The sequence below is a fragment of the Formica exsecta genome, unplaced genomic scaffold, assembly GCF_003651465.1.
Source record: "Formica exsecta isolate Colony F162 unplaced genomic scaffold, ASM365146v1 scaffold247, whole genome shotgun sequence".
NCBI classification, from domain to species: Eukaryota; Metazoa; Arthropoda; class Insecta; order Hymenoptera; family Formicidae; genus Formica; species Formica exsecta.
The window spans coordinates 1,188,597-1,205,708 of NW_021849743.1; the positions used below are offsets into that span (position 1 = coordinate 1,188,597).

At 43.2% G+C, this 17,112-nt stretch overlaps 1 protein-coding gene across 1 annotated transcript in view; it reads right to left on the reverse strand.

The window, feature by feature from the left end:
• Window positions 1-17,112, reverse strand: part of LOC115236392 — a 43,977-nt gene that overhangs the window by 23,609 nt on the left and 3,256 nt on the right.

Here is a 17,112-nt window from a genome sequence, read left to right on the forward strand (position 1 = left end):
TTCTCGATAATCCGTTATTTATTTGACGCTTTTTATAGACTCGATCCTTTTCTTATCTCGTGCCTCGCGATAATTATTTATTATAATGATTATGCTCTATATAATTATAATTATTGTCTTATGTGTGTGTGAGAAATCGAGTTTGATTATATTAATCTCTCTCTCTCTCTCTCATGTTTTTTATATGTCACGTTGATAATGATTTAATAAGAACGCGACGAATACGAGCACGACCTTTTATTGCTGTTATCTTGAGATTGATTTATATAACACTATATGTACACATGTATGAAAATATAAGAAGAGCTTTGATGTATTCTTTACTCAGCCTTGTGTGGGTATATCCTATAAAATGTTGGATACGATAAAATTTTCGTCGGTAACATTACTGTTTTATCCGTCAACCTTTACCTAAATTGTGATTCCCTAACAAGAGAAAAGTTTGCAGAAACGCGTAGAATCAAATCTCTGCGCTATAATAGATATTGCGTAGTTTCGTGAAAATTATTGTCTCTCAATAATAAAAATATCTTGTACGTTGCGCCAGATAAATGCAGAAAACTGCATTATCTTTTTAAAAAAGCTTCCGTTTACCGACCCATGATATTGACGGAAACGTGCGGTAACCGGAAGCAAAGAAGGACCTATCGTCTTTACCGACGTGTAAAAAAATTCTCGACCGTAAAGACGATCAAATCAAGCGTAAATTAATTGTGTAATTGATCGGTCAAGCAACAGCTCTTCGGACGCAGAGTTAAAGGGTAAGAAACACAACTTCGTCTTTAAGAATTTCTTTAAAGAATAGTTGATAGATTATTTGCAAGATTAAAACTTAAACAGTGAAACGTACACGCGCACAAACATTTAAAATTACAATTCTGTATCGCGATATTTTAAACTGATAAATAGTTGGAGTGATTAAAAGGAAAAATTGTTATAAACGAATATAAGAAGTGTTGGATAATAGGCTACGAAAAACCGACACTCTGATATTGAACGTTCGATAACTTATTCGTGACTTATCGGTGTCTGGCACATTTCCAATTAGCCAGCAGGCCGCGGAAACTTTCCCCATTTCTGTCAAGATGGACGTACCCGCAGCTATTCCAGAGCGCGGAGCTAATCAAATTCAGATTAAATTCAAGAATAATCTCGGGTATATTGTAGAAGACGCGCTATTCCCGAACTGGACCGTGAGTAGACGTCGCGTATATTATAAACGATTAATTATCGCTTTGAATCAGCTGTTGTTGAAGTTTCTTTTTTTTTTATAAAAAAAAATATATATATATATATTTATTTTGCAATAATGCAGCCTTAATTATTGCATAGAGATTTAGTAGCATTTTACGGAGTGCGCTGAAAACTGTTTATTTATATCCGGCGATTCTTTCCCGCACTCAAAGGGCCAGTGTAATCTGCCGTGCGGTGAGGTGAGGTCAAGATTGGTGTGCGAGGGCGAGGGTGAGGGTGAGGGCAACATCGAGTGAACATCGGGATCCAAAGGCAGGACGGAAAACGTCCCCTTCGCGACACACGCGTGGGCGATTATGGTCTAATTCCCTTGTACGCGCATTCCTGGTCGACCTGACTGCCTTACCTACCAACCTACCTGTGCCTCCTCGGGAGGCAGCGAGGAAAAATGCGCTAGCCGCGCCGGTGCACCGCGATAAGCATACGCTCGAGAGGCAGGGGCCGCCGCGGAGGCCCTCACGGGATTTCACCCCCTCCGCCGTGCAAAAAAAAAAAAAAAAAAAAAATTTATGAACGTATCTCTGTTTTCTTTCGATCCTTTCCTCCCGCCCGTTTGCACGCTTTCTCCCTTGCGGTGGAAAGGCGGAGAAAGAGAGTCGGAAAGAGACAGGGTGAAAGGGAGGCAAGGCAAATGTCAATATCGACGATGCATCGTTGAGAGGGCGCGGGAATGAGAGCGTAATTAATCGTCGAAGCCAAGAAATCTCTTCCCTCTTTCTCTTCCTCGTTCGATCAATTTGTTAGTATCTTTGCTTGTTCTTCTCTCCTTACCTTTCTCTCTCTCTCTCTTTCTCTTTCTTTGCGTATCTCGCTAATCTTTTACATGTGTGTATGGAAAATTAGATCGCGCGCTTCTAAAGAGATTTTCGTCTCCTGTCTTTCAGCCATTCAAGAAATTTTTCTGTTAACGAATGCATCTCGAATGCTTCCGTTGGCTCGCAGTGTAAACAGCCCTTTAAAGAGCCTATAAGTTACGTTGCAACGACAGCGAGAAAGCAGCCTGGTGGCAGCCGGCGTTTATATTTATTTAAGTTTCGACGACACCGAACATTTGCCTCCGGAGGAAACATTAAACGCTCGTCCTGGCGCAACACATCTGTTACGCGCGTCTTCAAAATCACAAGGAAGAATCCTAATTTGCGGTAATTTAACGTAATAAGGACGGAATGAAAGAACGATATTTTGAGAAAAGTTATTTTCCACATATCTCGATATAGATATTTTTGTGGCGTGCTTCGTCGGAAAGGAACGATATAGCTTTCGCGTACGTTTTTCTTATCGTGCATCTGCCAGTACGAGGAGAGAAACGTGTTTACGAAATATTTTAATTACCTTATCGTCAAATCGCCGCGTACTCTGGCAGCTGCTATTGTCGAACGCGTGCTTCTAATTGGCTGAGCTAGATGGTAGGCTATAGTCCTTTTACGGGACGAAGATGAGACATTACCTCTCTCAAAATATCATAATTCTAGAGCGGCAAAAGCGCAATATACATTTTTAGCTTCTTCAATATTTTATTTTAGCGATGACGATATTAGAAAATTGCGTTTTTAAAGCTACAGAGAAGCAACGACAAAAATCTCAGATTTCCGTAAACGATAATGAAAATATTCGACGCCTCGTCAACACTTGGGCATCCTATTCTTTTTTTTTTTTCTCTGCATCGCGTATCCATTGCATGCGTGTCACATGCACGCGCAAGAGTAGCAGGAAGCCCGATAAAATTGTCAAACGGTAACAGGGGGATCCTGACATTCGCAAAAAGTTGGGCTTGTCATACGCAGGAATTTTTTTTCATTCTCGATACCCGAAGTTTGCAGTGTCGCGAGGAAAACCTCCAGCAAATCTTTTATGTCTCATCGAACATTAAAAGCTTTATTTTCTGCGATTATGAATAATTCACTCGAGACTAAAATTGTATGGTTTGTTAGCGCATTAATACACGCAGATGGAAGATCGGCAATATTAGACCGCGCTGGTTTTTCGATCAGCTGACTTTAATTTCATCAAACCATTTTCATTGTACGACAGATGGCCGGCGACGGCGGACGAAAAGACCGTTGCATCCATTAGAAGTGTGGCGGTTAAAAATGGTAGATACGCGTCGGAAGGAAGGACAGGTTGCCGAGCATGCGGCGCAAAAACGATAGTGTGCGTTAAGGTTTCCGCGAATAATGACGCTCATTGTACAGAAAAACCGCCCGTAATTAGCGCCATCGAGAAATTCGCAAAATTATTCTCCGTGTCTAAAATCAAATTAAACGGAATAATTCCCATGAAAATAATGACTCAAACTCGATCATTTCTCTTTACTAATTTCATATATATATATATATATATATATGTGTGTGTGTGTGTGTATGTATACTATATATATATATTCTGTTTATACATTTATTAGGAAGAGTGGAGTTCCTATATATATATATGTATGTATATATATATATATATATATATATATATTTATATTTATATTTATAACAACAATTACATCGATTGTAATAAATATTTTCCGTTCACTTCGAGAAGCGATAGAGCAATCGGGCATGCTTTCATTAGCTATACTTGCGACTTGTTTTCTTCACGCAACAATCCACTTGGAACATTCTCTCGACGCAGTTCAAAACTAATAAACAAGGGTCTATCGTATCGATGAGAGCTATCAAGTTATCGGTTGTAATTTCCGCGGATACACAACACGAACCTTGGACCGTCGTCCGTGGCGTTGTCGGTACACGTGTCAGACGGACGAACAAGTAGTACGGCGTGGTAACGGCTTTAATAATTATTTTTACAACGTTTCCGAGTACACGCGGCCTCAGTTCGTCGCGCTTCGCCGACTCGCAGCTGGCTTCCATACAACCCTGCGGCACAAGGGCGGCTCCGCATGCAAACCGACGCGACGAGACGTCGTCCTTCCGTCGCGTATCGTTCTTTTTTTTCTTATCAATTCGAATCAAGATCAACAGTTTGAATTTAAGTTTCACAAGTATAATTAGATAATTAGTTTAGTTCGTAAAGAAAAATATAGAGAAAGCGAGAATTTAATTGCTCTGAGACAAATATAATGGGTCGAGAGATCGCTTAAGAAAAATCCACGCTTGTAAGAGAATCTATTCTTTTTCGTAAACGCAATTATCTCGGTGTGTTCCTTGGGAGAAAGTAGGTAAAATTTGACGACGGCGACGGCTGCGTACAATTTTCACAGAGCGAGGACTACGTGGAAAGGGCGGAACTTCGTGCGACTCGGTTGGCAGGTGTAAGTAATGAAAGTAACGTGCTCTTTTAAAGCAAGAGGGGAATACTTAATACTTCTTCTGCATCAGGTGCTATTTATAACGAGGACAGCTATTATCGCGATGCCTCGTGTAATTTCTCTACTCGTCAAAATGTTCAATGGAACGACGCTTGACAAGCGTCGCGTTTTCTATATTAAAATATATGTATAATATAATTTATATACATTTGATTATGAATTTCACATATATAGTTATTTTTATAAACTTCAAGCGTAAGAGATTCTTAGCATCCCTTCGCGAATAGCGTAGGGATTAAGTAGCATTTCATCGTGTACTGATCCTCGAGAAGTATCTGTTTCGAAGGAACTGAGTACCAGTTTTCTAAATGATACGATGGAATCGAGAAATTAACTTATTCGTTTCCGGCTTACAAACGACGGCTGAATTCTCAACACTTGTGAGAGACCTTGACAATTGCTCTTCCGTGTCAAAATCTTGGAGGGATCACCACCACGTGGCTATTGCACGTGGTCATGTTATTGTTTTGAACATAAGGGTGTTGTTACTCCTGGCCAGGAGTAGGATAGGGGACTAGGTACGGAGGGTCGGACACCCCAGGGTAGAGCCACCAGGAGGGATTTCATTCATGATCCCCGAAAGCCACCCCCGTTGCCCGGCTCCTCCAAAGACTGCGAGAGCAAGCGGGCAAGCGATACATTACCACCAGAAAAGGGTAGTTCCGTGTCGAGGCACATGACGTCTCGAGAATGGTAGGGGAAACCCTCGGATTTGGCCATTTGATATCTTAATACAAGACCCGCGCAAGAGGCAGAGAGAGGAGGGAGGAGGAAGAGGCGTCTCTGTCGAGTCAAGGACGCTCCCACGTCGTATTTTACTTAACGGCAGCCGCCACCTTCGCCACACGGGGCAGCGAGGATAGCTAGGTCAGTTCCTCGCATTACCATCCTCTGGACTCGAGGGTGTCGGCCCCATCTAGTACTTTCCTCTTCGAGTAAGGGTGATCGCGTGGATGGTTCATTTAATCGGGAGAAGAGACTTTGGAAAGGCGACTCTTGGAGCAGGTGGAGATAATGTTTAAGAGTTTGTCGAGAAATTTACAACTATGTTACATTTTTGTTTTCTAGTTAAAATATTGAAGATTTGTAAGGTATAAAACGATTCTCGATCATTTAGCGTCTCGCTAGCTTACATCGTCTACCAATCGGAGCCACAAGCGATTCATAATCGAATCGGCCGTACTCAGACCGGTTAAAGCCAGCGATCTTATGGGGATGAGAGAAAGGACGAAAAAGCAGAATGTCCTCGCGTTCAAACGCAAATCAACCGACCCGGTTATAACCCTCCTCAGAATATGCGACTACGAAGGTGTAAGTAGGATAGTTGTACGTTAGTTGCCAAGGTCGAGCTGTAAAGCCAGACCGCTCGAGATAACCCGATCTATTTTATTGCTATAATGGGGACAAAGCTGATTTGTTACAGTGGTTCTTGATTCTGGTAAATCTTGGAACATTCAATTCTTTCATAAAGTTGACGTTAAATTTCTACGTATCTTCGACTTGTTTTCTTTTACAGAAACAAACGAAAGATTTTTGTTTAAAGAAATCGAAATTTAATTGTAGTATAATTTACATTTTTTTCTTTAAAGACTGAATATTGATTCTTCCGCAACTTTGACATAAATAATGACAGCAATCGGCGCAAAATCGTGCACACATACATCTTACGCATACATCTATACATATCTCTCTTTTTCTCTTTATCTATCTTCGTATCTCTCTCTCCAAAGTGACATTAACTGTCTACTTCCTAACTTAATCCGTAACTTCCGACGCCGCGACAATCTGACATCCTTTTTATTTTCATTGACTCGCTCTCCGAGCCTCTTGTACAGGGGTCTCGTTCCCAGGATTTTTCTATCCACGAGTGAGTGAGCGAACGAGCGAACGAGCGAACGAGCGAGCGAGCGAGTGCAGCGCGCACGGCCATGTCCGTCTCTACCTATTCAATTTATATCGTTGCGTAGTACGCACGTATACTCGTGTCCTCCCCCTCGTCTCTCGTCTCGCAGACGGACGAGGCGAAAAAAAGTATGCCAAATTGACTGACGAAGAGCAACGGTGACGAGAGCGGGTGTCCGCGCGTGTCCGTCATTCTTGACTCGCTCTCCGAGCCTCTTGTACAGGGGTCTCGTTCCCAGGATTTTTCTATCCACGAGTGAGCGAGCGAACGATCGAACGAGCGAGCGAGTGCAGCGCGCACGGCCATGTCCGTCTCTACCTATTCAATTTATATCGTTGCGTAGTACGCACGTATACTCGTGTCCTCCCCCTCGTCTCTCGTCTCGCAGACGGACGAGGCGAAAAAAAGTATGCCAAATTGACTGACGAAGAGCAACGGTGACGAGAGCGGGTGTCCGCGCGTGTCCGTCATTCTCCCTTCGGTCTGTCGTTTTAAACTCGAATCGAAAAGGAAGCATTGTCGAATTTACACAATGATACGAAAAAAAGAAAATATATTCCCTTATCGCGGCGATGAACGGACGCGCCTCATTCGTCATTTATCTCTCGTAATTTCTATATTCCTAGACACGACAAATAAAAGAACGTCCTAGAAAAATATTCGGATAGATAAACGCGTGAATCTCGATTAGATTATCATCTATAAGGATCATCTATAAGGAGAGGAGGGATGAGAAAGCACGCGCGATCTTTTCTTCCCCGTACACATCGGTCGTCGGAACAATAATTAATCTTCCCGAGTAACTGGATAAAATCGACCGGCCGTGCCAAATGAGAAATTTTCGACGATTAATCGGAAGACGTCGTGGCCTCGATTCCAAGGCTCGCCTCTCCTCGGCCGGCGTGCCTTTTGCTTTAATTAAAATTGCTAGGCTGCTTCTCCGAATGGCGCGCTACCTCAAGAATTCGTTCATAACACCGTGTGCAATTGGTATGAGCTGCTGAGCAACGTATATATAGGCAAGCTCGGAAAGCTCCGTAATGCTCGATCGGCGTTGTCAACAGTTTGTCTTTCGCTTCCTCGGCTTGGGAAGAGAGACAAGCCCGCCTTCTAGACGTGTCCTCGTCGAACACGATGATTCATCGCTTTATCCCTGGTTGCAGGGTGTTCTCATCGCGCTGTCGCCTTTTCTGCTCTCTCGGCTTTTCTGCGAAACGGTAGAATCGATAGCGATCGTTGTCTCGCTCCCAGGGGCGGAATTGGGATCGACTGCCAAAAGCGTCGTTTATAGTGGCGCACATATATCCGCATGCGTGTCGATCGTGCCAGTGGGAAAACGGCGTGCGACGTTGCGTGGCGGGACACGCACGCACGCGCGCACGTACAGATGCACGCACGAACGCACGAGTATATATACGTACACATACGCGTGCACACTGCCAAAAGATTCGAAGCGGCAGATGTTAAAACGCCCAATGGAAACCGGTCATGTTGATGTAGCTGCCGACGCGCCGCACCGCACCGTAGCGCAACACGAATCGCTATAAAAATATTCCGCCATTGTCTCGTCCGTCGTTGCCTTTTTTTCGATCTATCAACGGCCAATCGCGAGATATATGTGTGGTCCTCGTAATATAAATCTGTACTTTAATATAACAATGTGTCGGAGCATACCGTTGTAACTATTAAGAATATATTATATGTATATATTAACTTTTCCTCTAATAAATTTTAATCATTCACAGTTTAATCGTGTAATAAAAACGAGATATAACAATAATAGTCATAAGTAAAGCGGCCGGCGATAGAGTGTCAGATTTTATAAGGAAATTATTATATGCCATTAGAGAGGGCCACTTTGACACGCGGGGACAGAGAGGTCAGGTCATCGACCCGAACTTTCCGGGCTACCTGGGTCTCCCCGAAGGGCCAAGGAAAACGGCGAAGAAGCTTTTCGATTGTGAAGAAGAAGCTGGTAAACGCGCCGACAGTTGCATTCACGGTCAAGGTATTACCATTTTCGCGCGCGACAGACCGCAACTGTATCGCCGCGCTAAAACGAAAGAGCCAATCAATCAATTCTCTGCCGTACTATTCTCGCAATGAGATCTGAGCGAATTGCATTAACCTACAGACATACATTACGTATATGTCCGTACGATAATAGCCGCGGTGTCCGTCTCTAGTTTCTGCCGCCGCGAGATTACTCGCTTATCTTTATGATTCCTTCTAATCTTTACAATCTTACAATATTCAACTTTTGATATTTTAACAATTGGGAAATTCGATACAAATATCTTTCTTTTTTTTTTTAAATCCATTAATGTGTGTTGTACCGATTTCAATGTAGGTAGAAAAATAGGTGTACGTTTGTACGATAAAATGTGTATAATTTTTATGAAGAAACAAAGACGAGATGTACGAATAAATTATCCCGATTCTAAATGAAAAGAAGGGCTGCGTTCAATTTAGCACGGATGTCAAAAGCAACCGATCCTCTTCCAGCTCACAGCTGTCTACGATTATTATATTTCAGAGCTTTCTATCTCTCTCTCTCTCTCTCTCTCTCTCTCTCTCTCTCTCTCCTTATCTCTCTCACTCGCTCTCACAGGCTACCGTATCGATCAGCCGGCACATATACCTGGGTTTTTGTCGCTACCGCGATTCCAGGGAGAAGCGATGCTGGATGACGCGCATCCAGCTCTCTAGCCTCTTTGTCATGTTAAATACATCAGACGCATCCTGTTACTTACAGGAGCACCGTTAGTCCCGTTCCAACGATATATAAGTCCGCGTAATTTTTTTTCAGCAGCTTCTTTTTCTAACATTGTCAACTACATTCGAGTTTTCTCGAAATCGCGGAATACTCGGACTTTCCTATAAACACTCTGTAAACATTACTAGAAACTATTTTCAGAAATCATAGAAAACGTCATAATTTTCTCAAATTCGTCATGAAATTTTTCAAGGTACGATTTCGAAAAATTATACAGATTATTTTGCAGAATTTTCCAGCATGCGTATGAGTGTGCGATTTTCCCTATATCGTTCTAGCCGATTAAAATCGATTCGTTTACCGAATTTGGGAGAGTAAATCTGGCAACTGTTCCTAACTTGGACAGATGTTCGGGTACTTTTGGAGGCTGCGTGAATCGAAATGAAACAGGGGCCACGTGCGGAGGAAATTCATTTCCTTTTACGGCGGCTGTGAAAAATGCGCGCGCAGATGTGCCCAAATGTTTATTTCGGTGACAACAATTCGAGCATCCGACAACGAGTAATCGGCCCTCTTTTTCTTTTCGCCTAATATCTCGTATAGACTTTTACGTGTATGTATCGTCACAAATCTCGTTGAAATTAATGTTTCTAAACAGTTTTCGTGAGTCTCATCCTGTTTATTCTATCAGGCAATAAATTATTTTTTGTAAACAGTTTATATCGTATATAATGAGAAAGAATAAGGAAACACATGAAACAATAATTTACAAGTGTTTCATATATCTAGACACAGAAAATTAATGACATTCTGTTTATAATTAATAATTTAAAGATGAATGTGATGCAGAGATCGATGACATTAGCGATCATCGCCGCAACGTTTCACGCAATCACGAATAAGGAGCGAATACGCGATCGTATCTTTCAAGGTGGACCAGCGAGATAAGCCGATTAAACGCAATAGAGAATCACCATCTGCCAGCCCTCCCGTCGAAAAGGTCCATGGCCGAAGAAGGAGCGGAAAAGCCCTCCCCCCTTGATCCCCATGACACGATCGACTCATAAATTCCAGAAATCTAAAACCAGCCTCGCCAATGAGAATACAACGCATCAGACGCGAACAAAAAGATCCGTGACGGATCGACGTGTATGTATGTATGTATATACATTGGATTCTTGTTCGCAGGATCTCCCATGGTAACCATAGCTACTGTACAAACAAGATGGCCGACGGCTTCCGGTTTCGGCTGCGACGCGGCAGCTGTACGGATCTAGTTTCTAGTCTCGCGCTGATGGAGACGGGAGATGAAGAAGGGCGAATTGTTCAGAATTGATTTCGAATCTCGAGATTTCGAATTTCCAAAATGTCTAATTTCGACGATTAATAAAATATCGACGACACATCGTATATATATATATCGCTCTAAGCGACTTATTTAGCGATTAAACAGCTGATTTTGAGCAGCCTGAGATGCTCCCGATGATACTGATTATTGACGACTCGAATATGATTTTGCCGACTGTCGTTTTACGCGGTGAGATTAATGCGCTTAATAACGTCATCCACACGGCATCCGTTAAATGCGGACAAAAGATGATCCTGGAAGATCGATGAACGAAGAACGCGCACCCCTCACGTCGAGGCGGGCAGTGGTGTCAGAAATAAATGCTCGCAAGCTGTCGCTCGGCACCTCCGATCGCGATTTCAATTCACCGATCGCACCCCGCGAGACCGGCTCTAAGCGGCAGCTAATCCCAATTACAAACGACCGTTAATTTTAATCGGCAGATCGGGCAAAATCGGGTCAGCGCTCGTACGAGAGAATTATGGTTTATCTCCCTTTCTCACCCTCCGCGCGCTTCTACCGTTAATCGATCGCGTACCAAGCCGCCTTGATTTATGTTTACACGCTAATTATCCTCATTTACATAAAGATAGAACGCGCCGCTCAGATTCGCATCGCGCGGAGATACTGATATGACTCTTCTGGCAAAGATAAATCCGATATCTCGCGATAAATTTTTCACACATATATCGTCTTTTATAGTTTATTATCTATCGCGCGAACGCTTCTTTGTCATCTCACACTTTGGAGAGAACTGTACGCGCCTTAAGAGCGATTATCTTTGATCGGTAGGTTAGTGTAGTAGGTAGGTACATATCGTACCAGCTAGATTCGCTTTTATGACGTCATAATGAACCGGCAATCAGCAGCATTGTCGACATAATTCCCGTGGCGTTGTCTCGCTCGATCCTAGTCAACTCGATATTGTTCCCGTTGCTCCTTTTTACGTTCCGTCTTCTTTGGTGAAGATTGCGAAAAAAAGGTGAATCGAACATACGAATGGGAAAATTTTTCGAGAAATTAATAAACATCGAGTCGTACAGTATCGTGCGGTGATGCGAATGCCGTGAGAATTCCCGGAAAATATTGGAACAAATCCGTATGATTGTCACGAGACGCACACGGAGAGACATTTTTACCCTGCTCGTCTTCGCGCGGGGACTTTGAAGTTAAATCGATGGGAAGCAATATGGTCGAATTGAAACGAGCCGCACGAAGGGATCGGCAGGAACGGCAAGGGGAAGGAGGGATAACGCGTTGTGGTTGACGCACACGCTCGAAATTGGCCGCGCGAAAATGGAAGAGCTTTCAAATCGGTGTTCTTAATTGATCGAACGATCGCGACTGTCGCGACTATTATGTCGCGCAACGATTCTACATCGTCGAGGAGACACGCACGCGATTCCCCGATTTCATCAACTACTTTCGTACAAGTCCCAAGTTTTTTCGAGCGTGAATCGCACGCATGCCGTTTCTCGATTAATTTCACAAACGCTTGTGAAATTAAGTATTCATTGATTTAATTTGTTTACTGTATATACTAAAATTTCAAAAAATTCTAAAAAATATAATTCTACCTTTTCATATATATGTATATATAATAAAAGCTGAGAAATAAATTAAAAATAAATAAGAATAAAAAAATTAAGACTCTCGCATAGGAAGGATGTATCATCTGTTGTGAGATATGAATATTTCTCCCGGAATTTTTCTTCTAGATTAAACGAATTTTTCTGCGGGAAAATCGCACGCGAGATAAATCAATATCAATGGTAAATCTGTGCCCGTCTCCTCCTCCTCCTCCTCCTCCTCCTCCTCCTCCCTCGGTGGCGAAGGGTAGAAACCCAGAAAAAGGATGAAATGATGCGCCACTAATTCTGTTACGTTCGTCATCGGCGACGCGTATTGTGCGCGCGCGGTGCACGTGCACGCACCATGGAAGAAATGTATTTTCAGACGCATGCGCCTATGGGTCTCTATATGTACAGGGTGGTTCATCACGTATGTATATCCTCCTCCTCCTCCTCCTCCTCCTCCTCCCTCGGTGGCGAAGGGTAGAAACCCAGAAAAAGGATGAAATGATGCGCCACTAATTCTGTTACGTTCGTCATCGGCGACGCGTATTGTGCGCGCGCGGTGCACGTGCACGCACCATGGAAGAAATGTATTTTCAGACGCATGCGCCTATGGGTCTCTATATGTACAGGGTGGTTCATCACGTATGTATATAGGACGGCGTGGCATGGCGTGGCGTGGCGTGGCGTAGCTTGGCGCGCCGCTGCCGCTACAGCAGCTGTCAGACAGCTGTACGGGGCTTTTTACCTGCTCCGCGCGTTTACGCTATAATCGCGCGCGTACGATTCCAACTGCTTCGACGAAACATACCGACGACGACGATCCGCGGAATCGAGCGTCGATCTCGTAGTAAAACCAACACGGTTGGAGCGACGAGCCCCCTCCCCCTTTCTTTCACTCACTCTCTCTTTCTCTCGTCGTTTTCGTCCTCGTCGTTTCTTACTGCTGCTTTTATCGTCTCGCCGGTTGTTCTTTCGCGATCGACCGTGCAGCTCCGATTAATGACTTCTTTGTTACTTTTACTGCTTTTCAAACGATACTGTTATTCAAAGTCGCGCATTCTCTCTCTTTTACAAGTATCAAACTTGAGAATACGGCGTGGCGCGTGACAGACGCGATTATTTCGCTCGCGTAAAAAAATTCTTCATTACGGTCTACAGTTTGAAATAATCAATCGATGATTGATCACTAACGAAAGTTGAATATCAATTCTAGTTATCCGTTTATCGAACTTTTTATCGTCGAATATATTTACGATGCGTAATAATAAAATGTAAGTGTGCGAAGAACGGAGGCGGGAGTTTGCTGCGTTCGCGTTTAGCTATCGCAACCGCCTCGAAGACGTTACATCCGGCAAGCGGTCGGATCGATACGCGAGAGAGCGGAGAGAGTCTCTCTCTCTCTCCCTGGCATCGACCCTGAAGCCAAGACAGAGACCTTGGACTCCCGTGAAAGGGAAATTCAAGGTACCCTGGCGGAGAGGGGTACATCGCTGAAAGAGATCAGGCTTCATCGTTCCCTTATTATCAATTTATTCGCGAAAATATATTGAAAAAGAAGAGAGAGAGAGAGAGAGAGAGAGAGAAAGAGACGAATTCTCTCGCTATTATAATCTTACTAAAATGTTATCTGATAATAATTTTTCAGATTTCGCGAGCAAGATTAATTTAATTTGCCGTTTCTGACTTGATAGATAAATAGAAAGTCATTAACTTAATATCTCCAATCGATTCGTCATGAGATCCAAAGATCTGACGAGCGTGTAAAACGTGCAACGCGCACGCAGCGTCACCCATACGCGTGTACAACCATGACTCAGAGCACACAAACGCACACACGTGTGACGCACGCACGCACGCACGCACGCACGCGCTTGATGCACGGAGCTGCAACTCAAAATCGATATAGCGAATCTAGCCAGATTATATCCTTCGCGGGGCTTCGCACAATGCTCGTAATCCGCTGTAAACCGTGACCGCAGTTGTGAGACCGTAGTGATATTTAGGCGCATGTCTGAAATCGATAGCAAATGGATAATGCATGCGATAGGAATGCAACCCAATCGTCTGATATAAATAAAAAGCGTCGTCGATAAGAATTAAAAATTTCACCTTGCGCAAAAGAATAAATGGATTTTTTTTTTTTAACGTCTCGTCTGAGATGTTTAATTATATGTATATAATAAATTTATGTTAATGAAAAAAAAATTTACACTGTTCGTCTTATAATTCGCGATATAATTATTTTTTCTCTTTTTTTTTAACGGATACATATTATTTTGTTTTGATATACGAAAGGGCTACAAGTTTTATCGATTTTTTAAATTTCTGCCTCGATATTCCCTCTTACCTCTTCAATTATTATCTACTCAACCTTGAAACTAGCAATTCAACTACATTTTGCATTTTTCAAGAATAATTGCACAGTGCAGCGAGAAATCCTACCATGTCATCAAGTGCACGTGAACAAATGCACGTGCGCCCGATGACGCTTTCAAATAATGATTGCACGGTTCTTAGAAGAGATTTCTGGTAAACTTTATGTCAACAACATTTTTATGTATGTGTGTATATGTGTATGAGATTACCAAATCTTTTATACATCGCATTGTATTACGCAGCTTCTATTGTAATATCAAGACCAACAACGATATAATTTTATAGTTAGTTAATATTGCGAAAATCCGCATTGAATCTTTAGGTTGAATAATGTAGAACTGGCTTTACAATTTCCTCGTCCTGCGTCCTGGCAAATAGTCTTAGCGGGGATGCCGGCGTCAAAGAGGGGTGGAGAGGGGTCTCGCGGCGAGAAGAGAGAAAGAAGGAAGAAAGACGACACCTGCGCGTGTGCGTGCGAGAGAAAGATAGAAAGGGGGGATGAAGGTGAAGAGGGGATGGAGTTATCGAGGAAGAGAGATGCGAAGGGTGAGACATACAGGGGAGAGTGGAGAGAAGCTGGGGTGGAGGGGTGCAAGGAATCTCCATCGTGGCAAACGGGTCGATCGAGTGCGTGTACAAACATTTTCCGCGTGCGTTTTCTTCGCGTATGCGTGAAAAATTCGGCCAGCGAGGAGGGAGATGAGACGGCGATAAAAAGCAGCGTGCGGGGAGAGAGGCAGAGAATTTCCCATAAACATAAGCCATGCTGAAAATTTGACAGAAAGGGGAAAAAAAAAGAAGAGAACGTTTCACTTCTCTTTTTTTCTTTCTCTCTCGAATCCTCTCTTCCTCTTTTGCACATAGAGAATTTTTTAAAGTGCGAAAATAAAGTCGGAAAAGGGGGACAGGTGCTGAATAATAAAACATGTGTCACTCTGCTTTTAAAATTGTGCTAAACTCATAAATATGGAATATTCCTTCAGACCTGAGATTACTTCGAAAACGCAAATATTTCAGTATGTAACGATAATTATTTATCTTCATTCACCCGCGTACATAATATTTTTATATATTTTAGAAACGCGCTGCGCGCTTATCGATTAATATTAAAGCTTGAGAATATCTTTTATGATTCCCGTGCCCCGGCTTGTATTGTAACGCGTAGTAGAGAATTCGAGAGAAACCGTCGAGGCGCGCGCGCGCGCGCGGCCGCCGCACGTGCGTGCCTGCGTGTGTACGGGGAGGCTGTGACTCATCCTGCGGGAGAGGGAGAAGGAGAGCGAGTCCTGTTCCCGCGGCAGGAAACAACGAGTGGGGGTGGGGATCGATATATCGACTCGAGAAACGCTCCCGCCGTTAGCGGGAACTGCGTAGCTTCAAGGTCCCTCCCCCGTACCCCTCCACCTCACCCCTTTCTACGTTTTCCTTCCTCTTCCCTCTCGCTTTTACCCTTGATAGAGTCGATTTTTCGGGCGGACTCGGAAGCGATTCCGTTTCGTTCGTTTAAATTCGCGAGTGAAAAACGCCTTTACAACACTCGATAAATCTGTTTTGCCTTTGTTTTTCCTTTCTATGTTTCGCGAAATATTGAATAGTACTATGAATATTGCACAAAATAATCTATTAAACTCGAAAGAATCGATTTCGAAAGATATAAATTGATAGAGATTCAATGAATTACACTAGAGATTAATCAAAGATTGCATCGTCTATTGTTGTTAAGGTCGGTTATACATTACATTGAAAGCGTTAATCGAACCCTTGTCGTTACGTGAAATAAATTCCGCTCTGCTTCTCACAGCATCCCAAAGTATCGCGTCAAAATTGATGCGCAGCATCATTGGATTTTTAATGACCGCGTCGGCGGCACGAGCCTGTCGCATTATTTTGCCATGACGAAGAGCGCGAACGGGTTGATTGGCCTGCCGTCAGATAACCCTGAGCAACCGAGAATTGTATCCGGTTATCGTGCGGTTATCGCTTTGGCGAATAACGCAAAAAGCATTTGTAATGCACTCGCGAAACTCGCTCCGTTCGTCGAGACAAGCCGAACAGTGCTGTATTTAACGTAACCGAAACCCTCGTTCCTACAAAACAGATCCTTTTTCTCTTTTCCCTCCCCATCTCTCTCTCTCTCTCTCTCTCTCTTTCTCTCCCTCTCCTCGCCCTTGCCCTCTCAGTATTCTATCCGCTTCTCGCTGGCTTTTGACGGGCTTCCGTTGTTTCGATTTATCGAGAAACCGGAACCGAAAAGCAGCCGTTTCAACGCAATTGTCGCTCGCACTCATTTCGTCCTTCGTGAAAGACAATTCGTAGCCGCGACATTTTTTCGATCGATCTCCGTTCGTACGGGAAAATATCCGGTTAAGTATTGTCCGCATACGATATAACGTTATCCGTAAAATTTAAAAATATCACATTGCGTTAAAAATGCGATATGCGATACAAGAATGTTTTGGATACGAACCTGTTTGTATTTTTATTCGCGAGTAAAAAAAAACTAGTAAGAATCGTGCAAAGATGTGCTACGGGTGGGTCGATGATCCATGTGTTTATGAGAAATCGGGTCAAAACAAGGAGGAAGGCGATAAAAATCAAACCAGCACAGTCGAGGGGGAAAGA